An 11,586-nucleotide genomic window follows, 5' to 3' on the forward strand; every position below is an offset into this window, starting at 1 on the left:
CCTCGGTGTTGTCTCGGTAAAAAGGAAGTTGTAATACCGTCTGCCACCAACACCAGGTGATACTACATGGTGCACATTTATGTAGAGAATTTGTGCCCCTCCCCCAGCCCCCACACCCCCGCATGAGGCCGCAGCCACTTAGCCTATGTTACCCCCCACACAAAGTTGTATTTCTATTTGTACCCTGAGTAAAGTATATATACTTTATATATACACAAAGAATTAAGTTAAGCACCCCCCCCGTTTTTTTTACAACCTCGCACATTACAAGTTTGTTGTCGTCAAAACAGTGTAATATACCCATGATATTGCTATATTTTCTGGAGAAGTGATATTATGGTCACATAAAAACATAACAATCATGCCGTTTTCAATATTTTATTCTGAATAATTTAAGGTGAAATTTTTTGGGAATTTTAGGCATATTTTCACCTCAATTTAAGTATGGAGCTATAGGTCCATCACAGACAGTGTGGATGACGTGTATGTTTTCTAACGTACAGTCATTGTTCTGAGAAGACCTCTAGCGATCTTTGCGTCAATAACGTGTGTAGGACCCACGTGATCGGATCACTGACTCAACCCTACGTCTCATAGACCCTGTGTATCTGCATTTCATCAATGGATAATTGCTAATGTCATACCAATCATTATTTGATCTCACATACCTTAGAATATATGCCAATGTATACATATACACAAAGAATATATATTAGGGGGTGCTTACCTTAATTCGTTGTGTAGGGGTGCTTAACTTAATTCTTTGTGTATACATAAGCGTTTATATAAGCGTTTATAACTGGATTACTGGAGTATATATATAAGCGTTTATAACTGGAGTACCCGGCGTTACTCAGGCGAAAAAGAAACATTAACATATTTGATGCCGTTCAGGAAGAAGAGGAAGATTTGCCACCAACTTCCACTGTTTCCAGCAATGTTTGATTGAAACTGATTTGTTTGATTAATTTGTGTTCAAATGTCTGGTAATTGTTTTGTATTTATTTATGCATATGTGTACTTGTATATAACTGCCATTCGTTAATCAAAAAGGCTGAGACACGACAGAGCGTTTTTTTAAATGCCCCCAAAAATCGACCTTTTCTATCAAATATTAGAAGAAAAAAAAAATTTGTCGAAAACAGACCCTGGCATTCACTGACAACCCCCTGAAAATTTGACAAAGATCCGTTCAGGCATCTCTGAGAAAAATGGCGACACACACATGTACAAACACACAAACACACACATGTATACACACATATACAAACACACATACACACACATGTATATGCACATATACAAACACACACATATACAAACACACATACACATGTATACACATATACAAACACACATACACACATGTATACACACATATACACTTTCACACATACACTCACATCCGGGGTCTTGGCCAGAAGGCACGTAAGACATCGGCCATTATGAAGCTCGCAGTGTTAGTGTGAGAAATCTCTGAGGATATCCTAAAGAATCAATAGCTCAGTGGGCTGTCACCGTGTAAGTGATGAGGTTCCTGGGTTCGTAGTCCCGGGTTGAGTCAGAATTTTTTCACACTAGCCCCACACAGGAATTTACTTCCTGTTTCTTAAATTGTTAGATGAGTATGTATGTATGTATGTATATATATATATATATATAGATATATATATATATATATATAGACAGTCACGTGAAAAAGTAAGTACACCCCATGTAAAGTTTTGACATTTTCAACATATTTCAATATACAGCTATTTGATCTTCATTTCAACAATATTGACAGATAAAGGTGATATAATATAACAAATATCATGAAACATTTACATTTTGTAGTCCATTGTATAATTTAAATAAACATAAATGCAAATTTCGCATGTGGAAAAAGTAAGTACACCCCGACATTTATCACGACTTCAAATACCTAAAATTAGAATCAGGTGCACCAGCTCAGGTGCAAATGATTAGAACATCGTGAGAGAGGATCTTGGAGGAACCTGTCTTATTTAAACCTCAGACATTTCGTTTGGTTTGCCCTTTGTTGTTGAAGTGTGCAGCATCATCACCATGCCGAGATCAAAAGAGCTCTCTGAGGCCTTCAGAAAGAAGGTTATAGATGCCTACGAGTCTGGGAAGGGATTCAAAAAGATCTCCAAACAATTTGAAATCAATCATTCAACTGTCCGGAAGATCATCCAGAAGTGGAGAAGATTCCAAACAACTGCCAACTTGTTCAGGCCAGGCCGCCCCAGCAAGTTCAGCCCGAGAGCAGACCGCAAGATGCTGAAAGAAGTCTCTAAGAACCCCAGATTGTCATCACAGGACAACAGGTAGCTCATGCCACTGTTGATGTCAAAGTGCACGAGTCTACTATTAGAATGAGGCTGCACACATTTGATCTACATGGGAGGTGTGCCAGGAGGAAACCTTTGCTGTCCAGAAAGAACATCAGGTCAAGACTAAAGTTTGCCAATGAACACCTAGGCAAAGACCAGCACTTCTGGAACAATGTGCTCTGGACAGACGAGTCAAAGGTAGAGCTATTTGGCCACAGTACCAGAAGACATGTTTGGCGAAAACCAAAGACAGCATTTGACCACAAATACCTGATACCAACTGTAAAGCATGATGGTGGAAATATTATGGTTTGGGGCAGCTTTGCTGCATCAGGGCCTGGGCAGCTCACCATCATATAATCCACTATGAATTCTTCATTGCACCAGAGGGTGCTTGAGGATAATGTGAGGCCATCTGTCGGCAAGTTGAAGCTCAACCGAAGGTGGACCTTGCAACATGACAATGACCCTAAACATACCAGTAAATCCACCAAGGAATGGCTGAAAAGAAAGAAATGGAGGGTTCTGGAATGGCCAAGTCAAAGCCCGGATCTAAAACCCATCGAGATGTTGTGGGGGGATTTGAAACGAGCTGTGCATGCAAGAAACCCCTCAAACATCGCACAGCTGAAAGAATTCTGCATGGAGGAGTGGGCAAAAATTTCTCCCAGTCGATGTCAGAGACTGGTAGACAGTTATAAGAAACGCCTACTTGAGGTTGTTTCTGCCAAAGGGGGCAACACCACCTAGTAGAGCCAAGGGTGTACTTACTTTTTCCACATGCGAAATTTGTATTTATGTTTATTTAAATTATACAATGGACTACAAACTGTAAATGTTTCATGATATTTGTTATATTATATCACCTTTATCTGTCAATATTGTTGAAATGAAGATCAAATAGCTGTATGTTGAAATATGTTGAAAAAGTGAAAACTTTACATGGGGTGTACTTACTTTTTCACGTGACTGTATATAGACAGACTTGGCATTTAATATGGAATATTTTTTTTGTGGGGGTGAACTTACTTTTCAAGATGACTTAGAACCAAAAGTTCATTGGAATTATGTTGAAATTATTCTAGATATTGTTAATGTGACCTTTAAAAGAAACAAAAACCACATTTGACATTTTGAAGCAAATTAATTGATCCTTGAAAGTGATGTAAACTGATATCGAACTCGATTCACGGACAGTACTGTTTTAAACTTCTGTACGTTTTCCAGAAGTATCTCTTTATTTTGCACATTAGCCAAAGAATTTTTCAACAGAAACAAAAGCTAAATTATGACTGGGATTACGGACAGTAAAATTACAGTTCAGTACTTCGTGTAACCCCCACGAACATTCAGGAGAGCACGTACACGTCGAGGCATGCTGTTCACGATATTTGCCAAGGTTTGGACAGGAATCGCTTGCCATGCAGTGACAATAGTCTGCTGCAATTCACGCACAGAGGTAGGCTGCTGGTCCAAGTTGTCGATTTGACACGTTAATTCTGCCCACAAGTTCTCTATCGGATTCATATCCGGGGACATGGCAGGCCACTCCATATGCTCTACACCACGGTCAGCAAGAAAGTGTTGGAACATGCGAGCATGATGAGGCCGTGCATTGTCATCTTGGAAGACAAAGTTTCCTCGAAAGGCTGCACGAGCAAATGGAAGCAATGTTTCTTAAAGAATGACCCGGTACTTTAACTGGTTCAGGTTTCCATTCAGAACAACCAGGTCAGTTTTGCCCCCTGCATGAAAAGCAGCCCAAACGGTCACCCCACCACCTCCAGCTTGGACTCTTGGCACTACACAATCTTCGTTGTGGGCTTCATGCACTTGTCTGCACACTCGGACGCGGCCATCTTGACGATAGACCAGAAATCTAGACTCGTCACTGAAGGTCACGTGATTCCAGTGTCCTGGCTGCCATTGACGGTGCTCTCTGGCCCACTGCAATCGGCACTGGCTGTGTTGTCTGGTCAGGCGTGGCTTTCTCAGGGGATGCCTGGCACGATAGCTTGCTTGAACCAGTCGTTGGTTGACTAGCCTTCTGGATACAGGCACATTTGTCATTTGCTGCCACTCAGCCCTAAGCCGATTAGCTGACTTGGTACGGTCATTGCAGACTAACCGGTGCAGCTGGCGATCATCTCTCCTTGTGGTTCTGCGTGGACGTCCTGGCCTCGATATTGGAGTAGGGACACCCCTCTGAGCTTTTCGTTTCAGGATCTTTGACACCTGACCTTGAGTGATGCCATACTGCCGAGCAATAGCACGCTGTTTCATGCCAGAATTTCGTAAAGCCACCACTCCATGACAAACAGCATTGTCAAGTTGACGGACCATCTCCAGAGGAAGCGGCAATAACTTTTGTGGACGTGCAGCAGTTGTTTTCCACTAATACAGAACGCAACAACCCTTATATACCCGATTGTGAAGCCAATCGTCAAATGTACCTGTCCTTACATTTTGTCACGCCACCTGTGATATAATCCTGTTATTGACTTCTTGCTGCGAAAGACAATCAGTGACATGGTTCTTTCAACAAAGACATCACCGAAGGGTAAAATAAACTCACCAGATTGATATACTGAGTTCAGAAAGTAAACCCAAGTCAAGAAGAAAAAAAATCCCATATTAAATGCCAAGTCTGTATATATATAAAATCTTAGGTGACAGGAAAGGGGCAACACCCAGAATCATTCAGGATGACCTCCTGGAACAAAGGAGCTGAAGGAAAAGGAAGAAGAAAGGGAAGATAAGTGTTAGCTTATTGATCCAGGCCTTGAATATCTGAAGGTCATGGATATAGTTGGAGAAACAGGAAGAGGCATTTTAATTCCAGTTTTTCATGGTGCTGGTATAAAGAAAGTGGATGCACGTTGACAGGTTCTTTATGTTTGCAGAGACAAGCAGTACGTTCGGCTCACTGTAGCCAGGTGAGTGGAATGAGAATGTGCACGTATCAGGGTACAGAGGAACTGTAGCTGATAATTCTGCACAGCAATAGCCATGGTAGTATAATAACGGACGAATAACATGGTGGTATAATGTGGGCTGCTGGTGTATAATTTCGTTACACTGTATCCGATCAAGGATACACAGCACAGAGACAAGAGCTCTGCCCCAAATGTGCGAGCAGTGTTCAGACACGAGGTGAACTTGAGTTTTATAAAAGTCAAGCAATTTGGGAGAAAAGTAAAGTCAATTTGGGAAAAGTCAAGTACTTTTAGTTTGGGAAATAATTCCTAAATTCTGTGAAACTTTTCTGCAAATAGTTGGAATACGGGGCTTCCAGAATAGCTTGGAGAAAATTTAAATTCTCAGAATGCTGATGTGGCAAGTCTGGGTGAGAGATGACCTTTGTGGCCTTCCTTCGTTCTGGTTTAGCTTTAATAAATCTATTTCCTTTCGTCTTCAATTGATTTATAACTTTTATATTTCAATATTTACTCCTGCCAGGTGCAAACGCTTGTTCCAAATTGTTCTGTGTTTTGATCATCGCTTGATATTCCTGCCTCATGCAAGATGATACTCCTGCCACATACAGGATTATACACCTGCCACATAAAGGATTTTCTCACCATCTTATTATAATCTTATTATAATAGAGCAAACGTATATGGTTCGCTATGTATGTATGTATGTGTGTATGTTTATACGCGTCGAAAACGTCTTCGTCTTCAAATAAAATTATCACCCTCTTAATTAACCCTCTTAATTGCGTTAAGACTGTTGAGACCCCTCAGACCTTTGACGACCCTTTAATTCCCTCAAAACCCTTCAGACCACCAAGCCCCTGAAGACCCAAAATACCCTGAAGACCCCCAAAGACCCAACATACCCTGAAGACCCCCAAAGACCCCAAAACACCCTAAAGACCCAAAATACCCTGAAGACCCAAAACACCCCGAAGAACCAAAACACCCTGAAGAACCAAAACACCCCGAAGACCCAAAACACCCAGAAGACCCAAAACACCCCGAAGACCCAAAATACCCCAAAGACCCAAAAAGCCCCTGAAGACCCCGCAGACTCAAAAAACACCGAAGACCCTTAAGACCCAAAAACCTCTGAAGACCCTGAAGACCCAAAAACACCTCAAAGACCCAAATACCCTAAAAGGCCCAGAGGATGCAAAAGACCCTGAAGACCCAAATGGCCCTGAAGACCCAAAACACCATGAAGACCCAAAAGACACCGAAATGGTCAAAGATGCCTACCCCTCTGAAACAACGTGTGGTGAGGGACGCGGAGCGCGCCGAGTCACGCTAGTTTGTATAACTCACCTTCAGTAAAAGTAGTACTCTATATGGCATTCAATGGCCTATCCTCCCCTACTTTATACTGTTTGTGCCTGACATTTATTGACCACTGCAGGATGGCAAAGCTATGACTGCATCCCTTCTGTTGGTCTAGAGGAGCAAATAAACTGGTCACCCACCTGTGAAATATGACATATAACACTGAAAGGTCCCACATTATCACTACGTCTCTCCAGAAAGACTCGGTGGAAAATCTGACATTTTTAAATCACCAAACTCTAGCAAAGGCATATTATTTGGAGCTCCTTGGCTTCACTATCAGTCACAACATGTTTCAGGCTGAAGATATTTTCAGTTTTCTGATCCAGACCTCAGAATATTCTGTTGAGCAAAGTCTAGTATTGGCACTTCTCACCTCCTCACAAATTACAAGACATTTATGCTTCATACCAGTGGGTAAATGTGGTTCCTGAAAGTTCGTTGTCATTTCATTATAGTTTCACACTTTCAATTGAAGGGAGGTACAACGTAAGACCTTGAAAGTTGTCGATATCTTGGCAAGAGCCTGAAAAATGATGGACTTATTGACATCCACTCATTCGTTCCTCTTTGTTCCACCTTTTTTCCACAACTTCTGCAGTCCACTCTATCGGGGATGCCTCTTAGTGATTGTTGTACCCCGCAACGCAAGTCAGGGGGTCAAATCTTCCCCACTCTTCCCTGCTGCCCGGATTCGTCAGGGCAGCGTGGTCATGGTCTGAGTGCTCATCGGTCCCCATGGACCGGCCCGTGGGGATACACCATCCTAGATTTGAAGGATCTCTGGATCGCTGCTGGGAAATCAATCGGCTGTTTCCGTGCTGTGGGCTTGTTCAAAAGAACTGTCTGGGGCTAAACAACAACAACCGCTGCAGTCTCTTCTATCTCATTCCTCCATCAAGGGTTTCAGGACAGCTCTTCACCACCATCTCTGATTATATACCCCCCATTCAAAACCATGATATTTTATACCCCTGTTTATACCACCACCACCCCCAAAAACGTTTATCCAATTTTTCGTTCAAGAGAGTTTGCACGTGTATCCATCTTGTTCACGCCATGTCCTCCCTTAACCCTCACTCTTCCCTACATCCCTTATTTCTCCAAGTCTCCCTCATCCCTGCTGTTGGTGTGTTTTCCTCTCTTTCTACGATTCCTCTTCTCCTGCTACCTCCTGATCAATTTAATGGTCTACCTTCACCATGAGCCTCGACCTTGTATACAAAAAAATTAGAATGTCTCACACAGTTCCCCACCACAGGTAAACAAAATACTTCATCTCTTCACTCCAATCTTACTTCTCATTCCTCAACGTGTATACAAAAAATCACTTTTCTGAGTCTATCGCTCTACTCTTGAGACATTCAAGGTTAAAGTACACCATTACCACAGTAATGGTGGCATTTATTACTCTACCTATGTCTATTTGGCTGTCTGTCCCATGTCTGATACTGCTCCTCAACCCCAATGTCACTATATAATACCTAAATCCACTCCACTTTAACGAAAACAGGAACCCCGACATCAATCTTCCAAGCACAAATGTAAAACAAGCATTAGGAAATTAAATAAAAAGTGAAAAGTTTTGAAATTAATAAATATAAATTATGACTTCAGGGAAAGGGAGCATCATAGAGCACAGATGATGTTGCCCAAGGTTCGATTTGAGATTTGAAAAAATTTCCATTACAGTGGTCTTGTCATGTGGTTTCACTATTAATGTCTAGTTCCTTTTTCTGTCTGTTGTTACCTTTTGAAACAGTCGCTGATGCTGTTTAACACCAAACTGAAATAAATTTGGAGGAATCCGGACATCAGTCTATGCTTATCACTTTGACAAATGCACTGATCGGAAATCTCCTGTAGTCTATATACCCACAAGGGTTAAGAACATGACCCTTCCTGCTGCTTCCGTGGAGTTCTTTGAAGGCCTTTTTTGGGGAGCTTTTCCAAAGCCGCAACTCATTAAAAAAGTAATAACACCTATGATAATAGCATAATATTAATGATAGTACAAAACACTACCCACTTCCCAAGGGGTATTGTGACTTGCGAAGTTGCTGTCTCCTCAGCTGTCTCGAACTATACCGACACTACCGGTCAAAAGTTTTAGAACACCTCAATTTTTCCAGTTTTTATTGAAATTTATGCAGTTTGATGTCTCAATGTACTCTGAAATTAAGCACAGAACAAATAAACAATTGGAGATAAAAAAGAAATCATAGAATCATTTTGTTTACCAAAATTTAATTTAAATTTTTGACTCAGCAAAGTAGCCACCTTTTGCAGATACAACCACCGAACACACTCGTGGCATTCTTTCTACAATGGAAATCAAATATTGTTTGGGAAGTTCTTCCCAACACTGTTGCAGCAGTTCCCACAAATGTGTTGCACTTGAAGGTTGCTTTGCTTTCACCCTTCTGTCCAGTTCATCCCAAATCAGCTCCATGGGGTTTAAGTCTGGAGACTGCTGGCCATTCCATGATTTAAAGCCTACCGTCTTGTTCTTTTCCTCGAAGGTAGTTTTGACATAGCCTGGAGGTGTGTTTAGGGTCATTATCTTGCTGTAGGATGCACCCCTGACCAACTAGGTGTATATCAGAGGGTATTGCATGGCGCTGCAAAATGCTGTGGTAGCCCCTTTGGTTCAGGGTGCCAGTCACTCTGTGCAAGTCGCCGACTCAGGATCCAGCAAAAGAGCCCCAGACCATCACGCTTCCTCCTCCATGTTTGACAGTTGGTGTCATACATGGAGGAACCATCCTTTTGCCGACTCGGCGGCGTACAAAAACCCTGTGTGATGAACCAAAGATTTCAAATTTTGATTCATCGGTCCATAAGACCTTCTTCCAGTCTTCAGTAGAGTCCACTGGCGGTGCTTCATGGCCCAGGCAAGCCTCTTTTTCTTATTTTGCCATCTTAGCAATGGCTTTCTTACTGCTACACGACCTGTCAAACCTGCAGCTCGAAGTCTTCTCTTCACAGTTGAAACTGAGACTTGCTTACTTCGACCAGTGTTACGCTGTGCTTGAAGCTGTTGTCCTGTGAGCCACCTATCACGCAAGCTGTTGACTCTCAAAAACTTGTCTTCTGATTCTGTTGTGGCTTTGGGTCTGCCAGACCTCTTCCTGTCAGAGTTTCCTCCAGTTTCCAATATACTACTTCCTGCAGTGCAATATTTGCCAAATAATGCTTCAGAGGGTGTAATAACAGTCTGTTCCAATACTGCTTTTATACAGACAGGGGGTTTGTAATCAAGTAATCAGCAACGGTTGGGGCACCTGTAGGAATTGTTTGCATCAACTTTCAAGGCTTAATTTACTTACATTGCTGCAGAACAGCTATAAGTTGTTAACCCATTACTTGTTCCCTGAAGAAGGCCTTTTTCTTTTTTTTTTTACAATATAACTGTGCAATTTACATTATTTCCCCGTTTTTGCTAACCTAAACTTTTTTTTAAACCTCAAGCAGTTTACTGCTTACCTTTGTACCATTTCAGTTTATTCACTGGACATTAAACTCCGTAAATTTCAATAAAAACTGAAAAAATTGAGGTGTTCTAAAACTTTTGACCGGTAGTGTATTTCACCTGTCAAAATTGCTGTAAAATCTCATTTTAATCTACACTACGTATAACAAACAAAATATCGTTGTATGTTTGTGAAATTTATTTCAATGATTTCATGACAATCTTTTACATTGTAGATTTATTATTAGGATAATGGTATAAAATACTGTTGAGCACGTATAGCTCTTGTGGTTGAATTTGGCATTTCAACAGGAGATGTACAGTCTTGGCCAAAAATATTGGCACCCTTGCACTTTTTTCAAATAACTCACAATTTTCTTGAAAAATAAGTTAAAATTGACAAAAGTATTTGGTCTCCACAATTCTTTCTTTCACTGTTAATATTACAGAAGCTTTGTTTTTTATTCAGAACTTATTATATCCTTTTAAATCAGAAAAGAAAAATAAATGGCATTGACAAAATTATTGACACCCTCGACTTAATATTTGGTAGGACAGACTTTGGAAAAAAAACAACTGCAGTCCAGCGCTTCCTATAGCCATGAATGAGCTTCCCACACCTCTCTACTGGCAGATTGGCCCATTCTTCTTATGCAAACTCCTCCAGTTCTCCCAGATTTGAAGGGTGCCTTCTCCCAACTGCTGTATTCAGATCTCCCCACAGGTGTTCAATGGGATTTAGATCTGAACTCATTGCTGGCCACTTCTGAACAGTCCAGCATTTTGTCTTGAACCATTCCTTGCTGCTTTTGAAGTATGTTTGGGGTCATTGTCCTGCTGCAAGAACCATGACCTTCGATGGAGACCCAGCTTTCTGACACTGGGTTGAACATTGCCCTCCAAAATGCATTGGTAACCTCCTGATTTCATGATGCCGTGCACATATTCAAGGTACCCAGTGCCAGAGGTAGCACAGCAACCCCAAAACATCACTGAACCTCCTCCATGTTTGACTGTAGGGAAGGTGATCCTTTCTTTGAAGGTTTCATTTTGTTTTCTGTAAACATTGAGATGATGTGTTTTACCAAAAAGCTCTAATTTGGTCTCATATGTCCACAGCACATTCTCCCAGAAGGATTTTGGCTTGTTCATGTCTTTTGGCAAACTCCAGTCGGGCTTTCTTATGGCTCTCTCTCTCAGCAGTGGGGTCCTCTTTCATCTCCTACCATAAAACCCCCTTTCATTGAGATGGTGACGGATGGTGCGAGTTGAAACTGTCGTACCTTGTGTATGAAGATCAGCTTGAATCTGTTTGGCAGTTGATCGAGGAGGTTTCTCCACCATTCGAACAATCCTTCGCTGCAATCTTCAATCAAGTGTTCTCTTGCAGCCATGTTCATGGCGGTCGACTACAGTGCCATGGGCCTTAAACTTCCTGATAACTTTGTGTACGGTGGACACAGGAACATAAATGTTT

Source organism: Myxine glutinosa, chromosome 10, assembly GCF_964187855.1.
Source record: "Myxine glutinosa chromosome 10, kmMyxGlut1.1, whole genome shotgun sequence".
Lineage (NCBI taxonomy): Eukaryota > Metazoa > Chordata > Myxini > Myxiniformes > Myxinidae > Myxine > Myxine glutinosa.